Here is a 16680-nt window from a genome sequence, read left to right as displayed (position 1 = left end):
ATCTTATTATCTAGTGACTGTACATTAGCCAGTAGAATGGAGGGACGATCAGAGGTCCTCCATCTTATTATCTAGTGACTGTACGCTCTGGATAAGAGCGTCTGCTAAATGACTTAAATGTAAATGTAATGTAAATGTACATTAGCCAGTAGAATGGGACGATCAGACGTCCATCTTATTATCTAGTGACTGTACATTAGTCAGTAGAATGGAGGGACGATCAGAGGTCCATCTTATTATCTAGTGACTGTACATTAGTCAGTAGAATGGAGGGACGATCAGAGGTCCATCTTATTATCTAGTGACTGTACATTAGCCAGTAGAATGGAGGGACGATCAGAGGTCCTCCATCTTATTATCTAGTGACTGTACATTAGCCAGTAGAATGGAGGGACGATCAGAGGTCCATCTTATTATCTAGTGACTGTACATTAGCCAGTAGAATGGAGGGACAATCAGAGGTCCATCTTATTATCTAGTGACGGTACATTAGCCAGTAGAATGGAGGGACGATCAGAGGTCCTCCATCTTATTATCTAGTGACTGTACATTAGCCAGTAGAATGGAGGGACGATCAGAGGTCCTCCATCTTATTATCTAGTGACTGTACATTAGCCAGTAGAATGGGACGATCAGAGTTCCATCTTATTATCTAGTGACTGTACATTAGTCAGTAGAATGGAGGGACGATCAGAGGTCCATCCTATTATCTAGTGACGGTACATTAGCCAGTAGAATGGAGGGACGATCAGAGGTCCATCTTATTATCTAGTGACTGTACATTAGCCAGTAGAAGGGAGGGACGATCAGAGGTCCATCTTATTATCTAGTGACTGTACATTAGCCAGTAGAATGGAGGGACGATCAGAGGTCCTCCATCTTATTATCTAGTGACTGTACATTAGCCAGTAGAATGGAGGGGACGATCAGAGGTCCTCCATCTTATTATTTAGTGACTGTACATTAGTCAGTAGAATGGAGGGACCATCAGAGGTCCATCTTATTATCTAGTGACTGTACATTAGCCAGTAGAATGGAGGGACGATCAGAGGTCCTCCATCTTATTATCTAGTGACTGTACATTAGCCAGTAGAATGGGACGATCAGAGGTCCATCTTATTATCTAGCGACTGTACATTAGTCAGTAGAATGGAGGGACGATCAGAGGTCCATCTTATTATCTAGCGACTGTACATTAGCCAGTAGAATGGAGGGACGATCAGAGGTCCATCTTATTATCTAGTGACTGTACATTAGCCAGTAGAATGGAGGGACGATCAGAGGTCCTCCATCTTATTATCTAGTGACTGTACATTAGCCAGTAGAATGGAGGGACGATCAGAGGTCCATCTTATTATCTAGTGACTGTACATTAGTCAGTAGAATGGAGGGATGATCAGAGATCCTCCATCTTATTATCTAGTGACTGTACATTAGCCAGTAGAATGGAGGGACGATCAGAGGTCCTCCATCTTATTATCTAGTGACTGTACGCTCTGGATAAGAGCGTCTGCTAAATGACTTAAATGTAAATGTAATGTAAATGTACATTAGCCAGTAGAATGGGACGATCAGACGTCCATCTTATTATCTAGTGACTGTACATTAGTCAGTAGAATGGAGGGACGATCAGAGGTCCATCTTATTATCTAGTGACTGTACATTAGCCAGTAGAATGGAGGGACGATCAGAGGTCCTCCATCTTATTATCTAGTGACTGTACATTAGCCAGTAGAATGGATGGACGATCAGAGGTCCATCTTATTATCTAGTGACTGTACATTAGCCAGTAGAATGGATGGACGATCAGAGGTCCATCTTATTATCTAGTGACTGTACATTAGTCAGTAGAATGGAGGGACGATCAGAGGTCCATCTTATTATCTAGTGACTGTACATTAGTCAGTAGAATGGAGGGACGATCAGAGGTCCATCTTATTATCTAGTGACTGTACATTAGTCAGTAGAATGGAGGGATGATCAGAGATCCTCCACCTTATTATCTAGTGACTGTACATTAGCCAGTAGAATGGAGGGATGATCAGAGGTCCATCTTATTATCTAGTGACTGTACATTAGCCAGTAGAATGGAGGGACGATCAGAGGTCCTCCATCTTATTATCTAGTGACTGTACATTAGTCAGTAGAATGGAGGGACGATCAGAGGTCCATCTTATTATCTAGTGACTGTACATTAGCCAGTAGAATGGAGGGACGATCAGAGGTCCTCCATCTTATTATCTAGTGACTGTACATTAGCCAGTAGAATGGATGGACGATCAGAGGTCCATCTTATTATCTAGTGACTGTACATTAGTCAGTAGAATGGAGGGACGATCAGAGGTCCATCTTATTATCTAGTGACTGTACATTAGCCAGTAGAATGGAGGGACGATCAGAGGTCCATCCTATTATCTAGTGACTGTACATTAGCCAGTAGAATGGAGGGACGATCAGAGGTCCATCCTATTATCTAGTGACTGTACATTAGCCAGTAGAATGGAGGGACGATCAGAGGTCCATCCTATTATCTAGTGACTGTACATTAGCCAGTAGAATGGAGGGACGATCAGAGGTCCATCTTATTATCTAGTGACTGTACATTAGCCAGTAGAATGGAGGGACGATCAGAGGTCCTCCATCTTATTATCTAGTGACTGTACATTAGTCAGTAGAATGGAGGGACGATCAGAGGTCCATCTTATTATCTAGTGACTGTACATTAGCCAGTAGAATGGAGGGACGATCAGAGGTCCTCCATCTTATTATCTAGTGACTGTACATTAGCCAGTAGAATGGATGGACGATCAGAGGTCCATCTTATTATCTAGTGACTGTACATTAGTCAGTAGAATGGAGGGACGATCAGAGGTCCATCTTATTATCTAGTGACTGTACATTAGCCAGTAGAATGGAGGGACGATCAGAGGTCCATCCTATTATCTAGTGACTGTACATTAGCCAGTAGAATGGAGGGACGATCAGAGGTCCATCCTATTATCTAGTGACTGTACATTAGCCAGTAGAATGGAGGGACGATCAGAGGTCCATCCTATTATCTAGTGACTGTACATTAGCCAGTAGAATGGAGGGACGATCAGAGGTCCATCCTATTATCTAGTGACTGTACATTAGCCAGTAGAATGGAGGGACGATCAGAGGTCCATCTTATTATCTAGTGACTGTACATTAGTCAGTAGAATGGAGGGACGATCAGAGATCCTCCATCTTATTATCTAGTGACTGTACATTAGCCAGTAGAATGGAGGGACAATCAGAGGTCCTCCATCTTATTATCTAGTGACTGTACATTAGCCAGTAGAATGGAGGGACGATCAGAGGTCCATCTTATTATCTAGTGACTGTACATTAGCCAGTAGAATGGAGGGACGATCAGAGGTCCTCCATCTTATTATCTAGTGACTGTACATTAGCCAGTAGAATGGAGGGACGATCAGAGGTCCATCTTATTATCTAGTGACTGTACATTAGCCAGTAGAATGGAGGGACGATCAGAGGTCCTCCATCTTATTATCTAGTGACTGTACATTAGCCAGTAGAATGGAGGGGACGATCAGAGGTCCTCCATCTTATTATCTAGTGACTGTACATTAGCCAGTAGAATGGAGGGACGATCAGAGATCCATCTTATTATCTAGTGACTGTACATTAGCCAGTAGAATGGAGGGACGATCAGAGAGTCCTCCATCTTATTATCTAGTGACTGTACATTAGCCAGTAGAATGGAGGGACGATCAGAGATCCATCTTATTATCTAGTGACTGTACATTAGTCAGTAGAATGGAGGGACGATCAGAGGTCCTCCATCTTATTATCTAGTGACTGTACATTAGCCAGTAGAATGGAGGGACGATCAGAGGTCCATCTTATTATCTAGTGACTGTACATTAGCCAGTAGAATGGAGGGACGATCAGAGGTCCATCTTATTATCTAGTGACTGTACATTAGCCAGTAGAATGGAGGGACGATCAGAGATCCATCTTATTATCTAGTGACTGTACATTAGCCAGTAGAATGGAGGGACGATCAGAGGTCCATCTTATTATCTAGTGACTGTACATTAGCCAGTAGAATGGAGGGACGATCAGAGGTCCATCTTATTATCTAGTGACGGTACATTAGCCAGTAGAATGGAGGGACGATCAGAGGTCCTCCATCTTATTATCTAGTGACTGTACATTAGCCAGTAGAATGGAGGGACGATCAGAGGTTATTATTATTATTATTATGATCAGCGGTTGAACTATTTGATTAGTGACTTTTAGGGCATTTAACCAACATGATGCTGTTGTTCATTTTGCTGGTGTCTACCCTTGTCTTTTACAATGTTGGCAATACATTTTAGAGCCCGTTGCACTGTGAATGGTTAAATATATGATTGTTTCTCCCTCGAGTATTGTGAGATACCCCACGAGCATGAGAACTATGCACATTTCTCCCGAACAATATGGTAGAAATCGGACTCTTGCGCGTACGTGTCAGGACTGTTCTCTTGGTACTTAACCATTCCTGCTCTGACGTGTCAGGACTGTTCTCTTGGTACTTAACCATTCCTGCTCTGACGTGTCAGGACTGTTCTCTTGGTACTTAACCATTCCTGCTCTGACGTGTTAGGACTGTTCTCTTGGTACTTAACCATTCCTGCTCTGACGTGTCAGGACTGTTCTCTTGGTACTTAACCATTCCTGCTCTGACGTGTCAGGACTGTTCTCTTGGTACTTAACCATTCCTGCTCTGACGTGTCAGGACTGTTCTCTTGGTACTTAACCATTCCTGCTCTGACGTGTCAGGACTGTTCTCTTGGTACTTAACCATTCCTGCTCTGACGTGTCAGGACTGTTCTCTTGGTACTTAACCATTCCTGCTCTGACGTGTCAGGACTGTTCTCTTGGTACTTAACCATTCCTGCTCTGACGTGTCAGGACTGTTCTCTTGGTACTTAACCATTCCTGCTCTGACGTGTCAGGACTGTTCTCTTGGTACTTAACCATTCCTGCTCTGACGTGTCAGGACTGTTCTCTTGGTACTTAACCATTCCTGCTCTGACGTGTCAGGACTGTTCTCTTGGTACTTAACCATTCCTGCTCTGACGTTCTCTTGTCAGGAGGACTGTTCTCTTGGTACTTAACCATTCCTGCTCTGACGTGTCAGGACTGTTCTCTTGGTACTTAACCATTCCTGCTCTGGCGTGTCAGGACTGTTCTCTTGGTACTTAACCATTCCTGCTCTGACGTGTCAGGACTGTTCTCTTGGTACTTAACCATTCCTGCTCTGACGTGTCAGGACTGTTCTCTTGGTACTTAACCATTCCTGCTCTGACGTGTCAGGACTGTTCTCTTGGTACTTAACCATTCCTGCTCTGACGTGTCAGGACTGTTCTCTTGGTACTTAACCATTCCTGCTCTGACGTGTCAGGACTGTTCTCTTGGTACTTAACCATTCCTGCTCTGACGTGTCAGGACTGTTCTCTTGGTACTTAACCATTCCTGCTCTGACGTGTCAGGACTGTTCTCTTGGTACTTAACCATTCCTGCTCTGACGTGTCAGGACTGTTCTCTTGGTACTTAACCATTCCTGCTCTGACGTGTCAGGACTGTTCTCTTGGTACTTAACCATTCCTGCTCTGACGTGTCAGGACTGTTCTCTTGGTACTTAACCATTCCTGCTCTGACGTGTCAGGACTGTTCTCTTGGTACTTAACCATTCCTGCTCTGACGTGTCAGGACTGTTCTCTTGGTACTTAACCATTCCTGCTCTGACGTGTCAGGACTGTTCTCTTGGTACTTAACCATTCCTGCTCTGACGTGTCAGGACTGTTCTCTTGGTACTTAACCATTCCTGCTCTGACATGTCAGGATTGTTCTCTTGGTACTTAACCATTCCTGCTCTGACATGTCAGGACTGTTCTCTTGGTACTTAACCATTCCTGCTCTGACGTGTCAGGACTGTTCTCTTGGTACTTAACCATTCCTGCTCTGACGTGTCAGGACTGTTCTCTTGGTACTTAACCATTCCTGCTCTGACGTGTCAGGACTGTTCTCTTGGTACTTAACCATTCCTGCTCTGACGTGTCAGGACTGTTCTCTTGGTACTTAACTGTTCATTCCCTGCTCTGACGTGTCAGGACTGTTCTCTTGGTACTTAACCATTCCTGCTCTGACATGTCAGGACTGTTCCCTTGGTACTTAACCATTCCTGCTCTGACATGTCAGGACTGTTCTCTTGGTACTTAACCATTCCTGCTCTGACGTGTCAGGACTGTTCTCTTGGTACTTAACCATTCCTGCTCTGACATGTCAGGACTGTTCTCTTGGTACTTAACCATTCCTGCTCTGACGTGTCAGGACTGTTCTCTTGGTACTTAACCATGTCTCTGGACTTCATACATCTCCTGAAATATGTGGCGTTAAAGACTCTGGTGACTCTGGATTCTCGTTCAACTGCTGTCTGTAAATCCATATGTTGTAACCCTCAATCTAGACTTGCCATTATCTTGCTGCTTCTATTGTCTGGAAATGTCCAGTCTAATCCAGGTCCTGACATTCTTACCCCTGCTGAATTAAGTAGTCAGAGTGGCCTGAAGTTTTTTGCATATAGATTTACGGTTGATATGAGATTCTACTGTTCAAAAGCTGTGTTTCGTTTTCGCCAAAGATATGGCCAAACAACTCCACCTTTGACTCATCTGTCCAGAGCACATTGTTCCAGTATTTTGGGTTTTACTTTCAGAAGTCTTCTGCCGAAGCTTGATTTTGTGAATATAAGGATATAATATGCCGACCCGGATGTATTTATGCTTTCTGAAACCTGGCTTTAAAAAATCTATTAAAGATAAAAATATTGGCATAAATGGTTACAATGTTTTTCGTACAGATGGTAAATCTAAGGGTGGTGGTGTTGCTGTAAACGTAAAAGACATGTTCTGGCTTCTGTTACTTGTATTGTTGTATCTTGCTGTTATAGAAAGCAGTCTCTGAACCTAAAGCTTGGCTCATCTTTAAATACTGTTGTATCTTGCTGTTATAGAAAGCAGTCTCTGAACCTAAACCTTGGCTCATCTTTAAATACTGTTGTATCTTGTTATAGAATATCTGTCTCTGAACCTAAACCTTGGCTCATCTTTAAATACTGTTACATCTTGTTATAGAATATCTGTCTCTGAACCTAAAGCTTGGCTCATCTTTAAATATTGTTGTATCTTGTTATAGAATATCTGTCTCTGAACCTAAACCTTGGCTCATCTTTAAATATTGTTGTATCTTGTTATAGAATATCTGTCTCTGAACCTAAACCTTGGCTCATCTTTAAATACTGTTACATCTTGTTATAGAATATCTGTCTCTGAACCTAAAGCTTGGCTCATCTTTAAATACTGTTACATCTTGTTATAGAATATCTGTCTCTGAACCTAAACCTTGGCTCATCTTTAAATACTGTTACATCTTGACGTTATAGACCTCCATCTGCTACTGTTGGCTCTGGATTGTATTTATTCAACTCTGAGTTTGTCCTGATGGGTGATCTGAATCAGGACTGGTTAACATCTAGCTCTGATCAACTCTAAATTCTGTGCAATACCTGTAATCTCATTCAGATTGTCAACAGTATAACTAGGTTGAATATAAAATATCCTCTGAAATCCTATTTGATTGATTTGATCTTAACCAATACTCCTCATCGTTTTAATGCTTCTGGTATTTTTGCAAATTACATAAGTGATCACTGTGCTATTGCCTGTGAGAGATGGAGACACTATTGCCTGTGAGAGATGGAGACACTATTGCCTGTGAGAGATGGAGACACTATTGCCTGTGAGAGATGGAGACACTATTGCCTGTGAGAGATGGAGACACTATTGCCTGTGAGAGAAGGAGACACTATTGCCTGTGAGAGATGGAGACACTATTGCCTGTGAGAGATGGTAACATTCCTACGAAATCTCCACGTGTCATTATGAAAAGAAACTGCAAGCGGTTTGATATTCCAGGTTTTTTACATGATGTATCAAGCATTGAATGGAATGAATCCCTGATGTTGAACTAGCCTTTTCTTACTTCCACAACGCATTCCAGGATGCATGCAATAGGTCCCTTTAAATAAATTCAGGATTAAGGGCAGAGAGAACCTTTGGTTTACAAAGGAACTAAGGAATCATAAGGGAACGAAATGCTATGTGGGCTAAAGCAAGAGGGACTGGTTTAGCAGATAATTGGATGGCTTTTATATGTCTTCGAAATATGGGTGTGGCTATATGATCCGTAAATTGAAAGCAGACCACTACCTGAATTCTACTTCACAAAATTGAAATAATCCATCCACATTTTGGCAAGTAGTGAAGGGTTTGGAGTGCAGAAAAGTAACACAGCTTCCCAAACAATTGTTGGTCGACACACAGATTGTAACTGAGAGAACCTCCATTTTGAAAGCCTTGAATCAGCATGTTTCAGATGCAAGCAGTTCCTTTGAAAAGGTCAAAGATATAATTGATCCCCCTATAAATTTACCTGACACCCCTGTGCACTCCTTCACCAGGTTCTCCTTCTCTGTTTCAGAAGTGTGTAAAGCCCTGAAAGAAATTGATTTTTTTTAAATCACCTGGCCCTGATGAACTAGACCCCTGCCTCCTACACCTAGCTGCAGACATTATTGCTCCCCCTTAACCTGTATTTTTAACCTTGCGCTTGATGTTAAGGAAATCCCCCAGTTGTGGAAATCTGCTTTTGTACAGCCTCTCCTGAAAGGTGGAGATTCTTCACTACTCGACAACTATCGACCCATATGAAAATAGTCTGTCCTGTCAAAGGTACCGGAGTCCTTAGTTAGTAGGCAGCTAAAGACCTACTTCCAAGAAAATAACATCTTAAATGGAATGCAATCAGGTTTTAGGTCTGGCCACAGCACTGTTTCAGCAACATTGAAGGTTTTAAATGACATCCACTGTGCTCTTGATAAGAAGTTACATTGTGTGTGTTTTTATTGATTTGTCGAAGGCTTTTGACACCGTGGACCATGCTGTGTTAGTGCAAAGGTTAAAATGTTATGGAGTTACTGGTCATGCTCTAGATTGGTTTATAAATTACCTATCAAATCGTACACAATGTGCAATGGTGGATGGTTGTAAATCTGAGTCCATAGAGGTGTGCTCAGGTGTTCCGCAAGGTTCTATTTTGGGCCCACTGTTGTTCATTTTGTACATCAACAACATTGGGGATCTTATTGAAACAGCAATGTTCATTTTTATGCAAATGATACTGTTCTTTACTCAAGTGGTAGTAGTTTATCTTTAGCTTTTGAAAATGCCCAAAGAGCATTTAACATCACACAACAGAATCCGTATGATTTAAAGCTGGTTCTAAATTCAGGTAAAACAAACTGCATGGTATTTTCAAATGCCAGGCCTGTTACAAATCATGTCATTGCTACATTGGCTGGACATACTATAGAGCAAGATAAAGTGTACAAATATTTGGGTGTGTGGGTTGATGATAAGCTGAGCTTCACTGTGCATGTAGAGAACTTGATAAGGAAGCTCAAGCTGAAAATAGGATTTCATTACCGGCATAGGTCTTGTTTTTCTTTTGAGGCCAGGAAGGAGCTGGTACGATGTACATTACTGTCGGTTTTAGATTTTAGTGATGTTATATATATGCAGGCGTCAGCCACGACCCCGAGAGCACTTGATTCAGTGTATCATGCAGCCCTCAGGTTCATTACAAATCAGAAATGTTTAACACATCCTTGTCATCTCTACAGCGCTGTTGGCTGGTCGTCATTGATTTATAAGGCCATATTGGGTAAAATGCCATTTTATCTCAGTTCTTTTTTAGACAGGTCAGTAAATAAATATCAAGTACTTAGCACCGTGGTCCTGGAATTCTCTCCTGAACATTTTAAAATGTGATGATCTAGTTTCGTTGGTGGGGTTTAAACACTTGATCCATGTATATATCATAGAAGAGTTTAATTGTCTTTCGGACAGCTGTTTTTAGTCAAGACGTTTGTGTTTTTAATATAATATGTAATTGTTGTACTGTATGTGTGTTTAATGTTGTGCTAGTGTATGTAAGTTGTCTGAAACATTGTTCCCCCTGCTGCTATTGGTCCAGGTCTCTCTTGGAAAAGAGATGTTATCTCAGTGAGAGAAACCTGTATAAATAAAGGTAAAATAAAATAAATATATTATCTAGTGACGGTACATTAGCCAGTAGAATGGGACGATCAGAGGTCCTCTATCTTATTATCTAGTGACTGTACATTAGCCAGTAGAATGGAGGGACGAGGTGGCAAGTTTCCCTTCACCTTAACCTCACCAGGATCCCCCCTCGGTAACACCGCGTTTCCTCTTGGCCTGAGAATTGGGAATTACAGAGAGCCCAGATACGTTTAAGTAGAAACTGCTGATCTGATGTTCAAGAAATAATAGTGGATCCATTGTGAAAATACAGTAAAAAATAAACAAAGTAATCACAAAATAGCAAAGTCGGGTCAGAGCTTCCAGTACGGTCTTCATCATCTTGATATGTGGAAGGAGTCAGAGTGTAGGAGGATATGACACTAAAGTCTTCATACTCAGAGAAACACCCGAGGGGAGGTTACGTGAGTTAGACTAGGGGACTGACACTTCATGAACTGCTTTCACTTGCCTCCATCACTCACGCACCGCAGACTTTGGACTGATCTGTCGACGAATGACCTTGTGAACCTTATTGTGTGAAGTCAGAAACTAACTAGGACTTGTATTTACTGTATTTATTTTCTCAGGCTTTAAAAGCCTAGTGGACTTATAGACTCTCACCTTATTCTGTTGGGGCAAGTGACTCTTTGAACTTACAATGGCTAGCTCCAAGACATTTGACTTTTTCTTTGTTATTAGGTCCATGACTCCTGTGTGCTTTGTTGATTGTGAACTTGCTCATTTACCTGACCTTGGGACAGAATGTTTGTTCCCACACTCAGGACTCTATCGGTTACACAGAATCTTGGCCTCCCATACGATTCTAAAACACCTCTCGCCGGCTTTGCATTCATGTTACCTGATGAAATTGCTGTACCACATGATATTGTTGCCATCTGATTGAGGTCATAAATCAGCAGAGCTCTCCCCGTCCTCTGCTTTAAGCTTCAATGAACAAGCCCTTATGACCCAGCCTCTGGAAATCAGCAGAGCTCTCCCAGTCCTCTGCTTTAAGCTTCAATGAACAAGCCCTTATGACCCAGCCTCTGGAAACCAGCAGAGCTCTGCTTTAAGCTTCAATGAACAAGCCCTTATGACCTAGCCTCTGGAAATGAGCAGAGCTCTGCTTTAAGCTTCAATGAACAAGCCCTTATGACCCAGCCTCTGGAAACCAGCAGAGCTCTGCTTTAAGCTTCAATGAACAAGCCCTTATGACCCAGCCTCTGGAAACCAGCAGAGCTCTGCTTTAAGCTTCAATGAACAAGCCCTTATGACCTAGCCTCTGGAAACCAGCAGAGCTCTGCTTTAAGCTTCAATGAACAAGCCCTTATGACCTAGCCTCTGGAAACCAGCAGAGCTCTGCTTTAAGCTTCAATGAACAAGCCCTTATGACCCAGCCTCTGGAAACCAGCAGAGCTCTGCTTTAAGCTTCAATGAACAAGCCCTTATGACCCAGCCTCTGGAAACCAGCAGAGCTCTGCTTTAAGCTTCAATGAACAAGCCCTTATGACCCAGCCTCTGGAAACCAGCAGAGCTCTGCTTTAAGCTTCAATGAACAAGCCCTTATGACCCAGCCTCTGGAAACCAGCAGAGCTCTGCCCATCCTCTGCTTTAAGCTTCAATGAACAAGCCCTTATGACCTAGCCTCTGGAAATCAGCAGAGCTCTCCCAGTCCTCTGCTTTAATCTTCAATGAACAAGCCCTTATGACCCAGCCTCTGGAAACCAGCAGAGCTCTGCTTTAAGCTTCAATGAACAAGCCCTTATGACCTAGCCTCTGGAAATGAGCAGAGCTCTGCTTTAAGCTTCAATGAACAAGCCCTTATGACCCAGCCTCTGGAAACCAGCAGAGCTCTGCTTTAAGCTTCAATGAACAAGCCCTTATGACCCAGCCTCTGGAAACCAGCAGAGCTCTGCTTTAAGCTTCAATGAACAAGCCCTTATGACCTAGCCTCTGGAAACCAGCAGAGCTCTGCTTTAAGCTTCAATGAACAAGCCCTTATGACCTAGCCTCTGGAAACCAGCAGAGCTCTGCTTTAAGCTTCAATGAACAAGCCCTTATGACCCAGCCTCTGGAAACCAGCAGAGCTCTGCTTTAAGCTTCAATGAACAAGCCCTTATGACCCAGCCTCTGGAAACCAGCAGAGCTCTGCTTTAAGCTTCAATGAACAAGCCCTTATGACCCAGCCTCTGGAAACCAGCAGAGCTCTGCTTTAAGCTTCAATGAACAAGCCCTTATGACCCAGCCTCTGGAAACCAGCAGAGCTCTGCTTTAAGCTTCAATGAACAAGCCCTTATGACCCAGCCTCTGGAAACCAGCAGAGCTCTGCTTTAAGCTTCAATGAACAAGCCCTTATGACCCAGCCTCTGGAAACCAGCAGAGCTCTGCTTTAAGCTTCAATGAACAAGCCCTTATGACCCAGCCTCTGGAAACCAGCAGAGCTCTGCTTTAAGCTTCAATGAACAAGCCCTTATGACCCCGCCTCTGGAAACCAGCAGAGCTCTGCTTTAAGCTTCAATGAACAAGCCCTTATGACCTAGCCTCTGGAAACCAGCAGAGCTCTGCTTTAAGCTTCAATGAACAAGCCCTTATGACCCAGCCTCTGGAAACCAGCAGAGCTCTGCTTTAAGCTTCAATGAACAAGCCCTTATGACCCCGCCTCTGGAAACCAGCAGAGCTCTGCTTTAAGCTTCAATGAACAAGCCCTTATGACCCCCCTCTGGAAACCAGCAGAGCTCTGCTTTAAGCTTCAATGAACAAGCCCTTATGACCCAGCCTCTGGAAACCAGCAGAGCTCTGCTTTAAGCTTCAATGAACAAGCCCTTATGACCCAGCCTCTGGAAACCAGCAGAGCTCTGCTTTAAGCTTCAATGAACAAGCCCTTATGACCCAGCCTCTGGAACCAGCAGAGCTCTGCTTTAAGCTTCAATGAACAAGCCCTTATGACCCAGCCTCTGGAAACCAGCAGAGCTCTGCTTTAAGCTTCAATGAACAAGCCCTTATGACCCAGCCTCTGGAAACCAGCAGAGCTCTGCTTTAAGCTTCAATGAACAAGCCCTTATGACCCCGCCTCTGGAAACCAGCAGAGCTCTGCTTTAAGCTTCAATGAACAAGCCCTTATGACCCAGCCTCTGGAAACCAGCAGAGCTCTGCCCATCCTCTGCTTTAAGCTTCAATGAACAAGCCCTTATGACCCAGCCTCTGCTTTAAGCTTCAATGAAAAGCCAGCAGAGCTCTGCCCATCCTCTGCTTTAAGCTTCAATGAACAAGCCCTTATGACCCAGCCTCTGGAAACCAGCAGAGCTCTGCCCATCCTCTGCTTTAAGCTTCAATGAACAAGCCCTTATGACCCAGCCTCTGGAAACCAGCAGAGCTCTGCTTTAAGCTTCAATGAACAAGCCCTTATGACCCAGCCTCTGGAAACCAGCAGAGCTCTGCTTTAAGCTTCAATGAACAAGCCCTTATGACCCAGCCTCTGGAAACCAGCAGAGCTCTGCTTTAAGCTTCAATGAACAAGCCCTTATGACCCAGCCTCTGGAAACCAGCAGAGCTCTGCTTTAAGCTTTAACAAGCTTCAATGAACAAGCCCTTTATGACCCAGCCTCTGGAAACCAGCAGAGCTCTGCTTTAAGCTTCAATGAACAAGCCCTTATGACCCAGCCTCTGGAAACCAGCAGAGCTCTGCTTTAAGCTTCAATGAACAAGCCCTTATGACCCCGCCTCTGGAAACCAGCAGAGCTCTGCTTTAAGCTTCAATGAACAAGCCCTTATGACCTAGCCTCTGGAAACCAGCAGAGCTCTGCTTTAAGCTTCAATGAACAAGCCCTTATGACCCAGCCTCTGGAAACCAGCAGAGCTCTGCTTTAAGCTTCAATGAACAAGCCCTTATGAACCAGCCTCTGGAAACCAGCAGAGCTCTGCTTTAAGCTTCAATGAACAAGCCCTTATGACCCAGCCTCTGGAAACCAGCAGAGCTCTGCTTTAAGCTTCAATGAACAAGCCCTTATGACCCAGCCTCTGGAAACCAGCAGAGCTCTGCTTTAAGCTTCAATGAACAAGCCCTTATGACCCAGCCTCTGGAAACCAGCAGAGCTCTGCCCATCCTCTGCTTTAAGCTTCAATGAACAAGCCCTTATGACCCCCTCTGGAAACCAGCAGAGCTCTGCCCATCCTCTGCTTTAAGCTTCAATGAACAAGCCCTTATGACCCCGCCTCTGGAAACCAGCAGAGCTCTGCCCATCCTCTGCTTTAAGCTTCAATGAACAAGCCCTTATGACCCCGCCTCTGGAAACCAGCAGAGCTCTGCTTTAAGCTTCAATGAACAAGCCCTTATGACCCCGCCTCTGGAAACCAGCAGAGCTCTGCTTTAAGCTTCAATGAACAAGCCCTTATGACCCCGCCTCTGGAAACCAGCAGAGCTCTGCTTTAAGCTTCAATGAACAAGCCCTTATGACCCAGCCTCTGAAACCAGCAGAGCTCTGCTTTAAGCTTCAATGAACAAGCCCTTATGACCCAGCCTCTGGAAACCAGCAGAGCTCTGCTTTAAGCTTCAATGAACAAGCCCTTATGACCCAGCCTCTGGAAACCAGCAGAGCTCTGCTTTAAGCTTCAATGAACAAGCCCTTATGACCCAGCCTCTGGAAACCAGCAGAGCTCTGCTTTAAGCTTCAATGAACAAGCCCTTATGACCCAGCCTCTGGAAACCAGCAGAGCTCTGCTTTAAGCTTCAATGAACAAGCCCTTATGACCCAGCCTCTGGAAACCAGCAGAGCTCTGCTTTAAGCTTCAATGAACAAGCCCTTATGACCCAGCCTCTGGAAACCAGCAGAGCTCTGCTTTAAGCTTCAATGAACAAGCCCTTATGACCCAGCCTCTGGAAATGGGCATAGAAGCAGCTTGATCGAAAACGGCAAGTCAGTTCAGATCAAATTCTGATTTACAATGATGACCTAGGAACAGTGGGTTAACTGGTCTAGGAACAGTGGGTTAACTGCCTGTTCAGGGGCAGAGGGACAGATTTGTACCTTGTCAGCTGGGGGATTTGATTACCTTTCAGTTACTGGCCCAACACTAACCACTAGGCTACATGCCACCCCATTGTTAACAGTTCCAGCCCCTGGTTCAACCCTGATCTATCAGCTCCACCTCAAGAACACCATTTGACAAAAAAAACTCAGAACACAAATATTCAGGCTGTCTCGCTGTCGTTCAGGTTCGGTAGAGCGGCCAGCTCTAGGAAGAGTCTTGGTGGTGCTAAGAATTTTTGCTCTGACATGCACTGTCAACTGTGGGACCTTATATAGACAGGTGTGTGCCTTTCCAAATTATGTCCAATCAATTGAATTTACCACAGGCGGACTCCAATTCAGTTGTAGAAACATCAAGGATGATCATAAAAAATCATATGAAAATAAACAGATACGTTATATAATCGGACGTCTCAAAATGACCCAAATCTAACTGCCTGTAGCAAGGATATGCATATTCTGGAAACTATTTTAAAAGAAAAACTGAACTGAAGTTTATAGAAAGGTGAAATTAAAGTAGGAGAATTAAAAACACATTAACGTCAACATTGTTTTTCTTTCTGTGCGTCATCTTTGGAATGCAGAAAGGGGCCAATGACCTAGGATGCCGGGTGTAATTTAAATGTCCACAAGAGGGAAGCAGTGAGTGCAAAAATGTACGTTCAAGAATGAGAGCTCTACATAATGTTGTATCAGTCTCCCAGTCGTCCATCAGGAGTTTGAACAGATGTGCCCAAGTAGCCAAACTGGTCAATTGATACATTTCCAAGTACATAACTATAGAGAACATGCTGTATTACCATAGAATTGTTAGTTTACACAGGAATGTCATACCTGATGGATCATTAGCTTCCTACATAAAAAGGTACAAACTTTCACACCTCTATAGATGGCCGGGCTAGGGGTGGAGTCAGACAGCAGAGGGGTCAGACTGGAGAAGCCAGTTCCTACATTTGAATGAGTGGGGGGATGGAGGACCTCAATGCCTCAGGTCTATAGATTATATAAACTCAGCAGTGTGAAGGTCCTGGACTGGCCTGGTTACTTACACATGGTCTGCAGTGGTGAGGCAGGTTGGAGACACTGCCAAATTGTCTAAAACAATGTTGGAGGTGGCTTATGGTAGAGAAAGGACCATTAAGTTCTCTGGCAACAGATCTGGTGGACAGTCAGCATACCCATTGCACGCACCCTCAACTTGACATCTGCGGCATTGTGACAAAACGGCACATTTCAACGTGGACTTTAAAAATAATTTTAAAAAAAACGAGGTGCACCTGTGTAATAATCATGCTGTTTAATCCACTTCTTGATATGCCTGAAATGGATGAATTATATCGGCAAAGTAGAAATGCTCACTAACAGGGATGTAAAGAAATTTGTGGACAACATTACAGAGAAATTAGCTTCTTGTGTGCATGGAACATTGATCTTTTCAGCTGATGCGTTTATATTTT

The sequence above is a fragment of the Oncorhynchus nerka genome, linkage group LG13 (genome assembly GCF_034236695.1).
Source record: "Oncorhynchus nerka isolate Pitt River linkage group LG13, Oner_Uvic_2.0, whole genome shotgun sequence".
Classification (NCBI taxonomy): Eukaryota; Metazoa; Chordata; class Actinopteri; order Salmoniformes; family Salmonidae; genus Oncorhynchus; species Oncorhynchus nerka.
The sequence above is the reverse complement of the archived record's forward strand: the minus strand, read 5'-3'. Positions refer to the sequence as shown.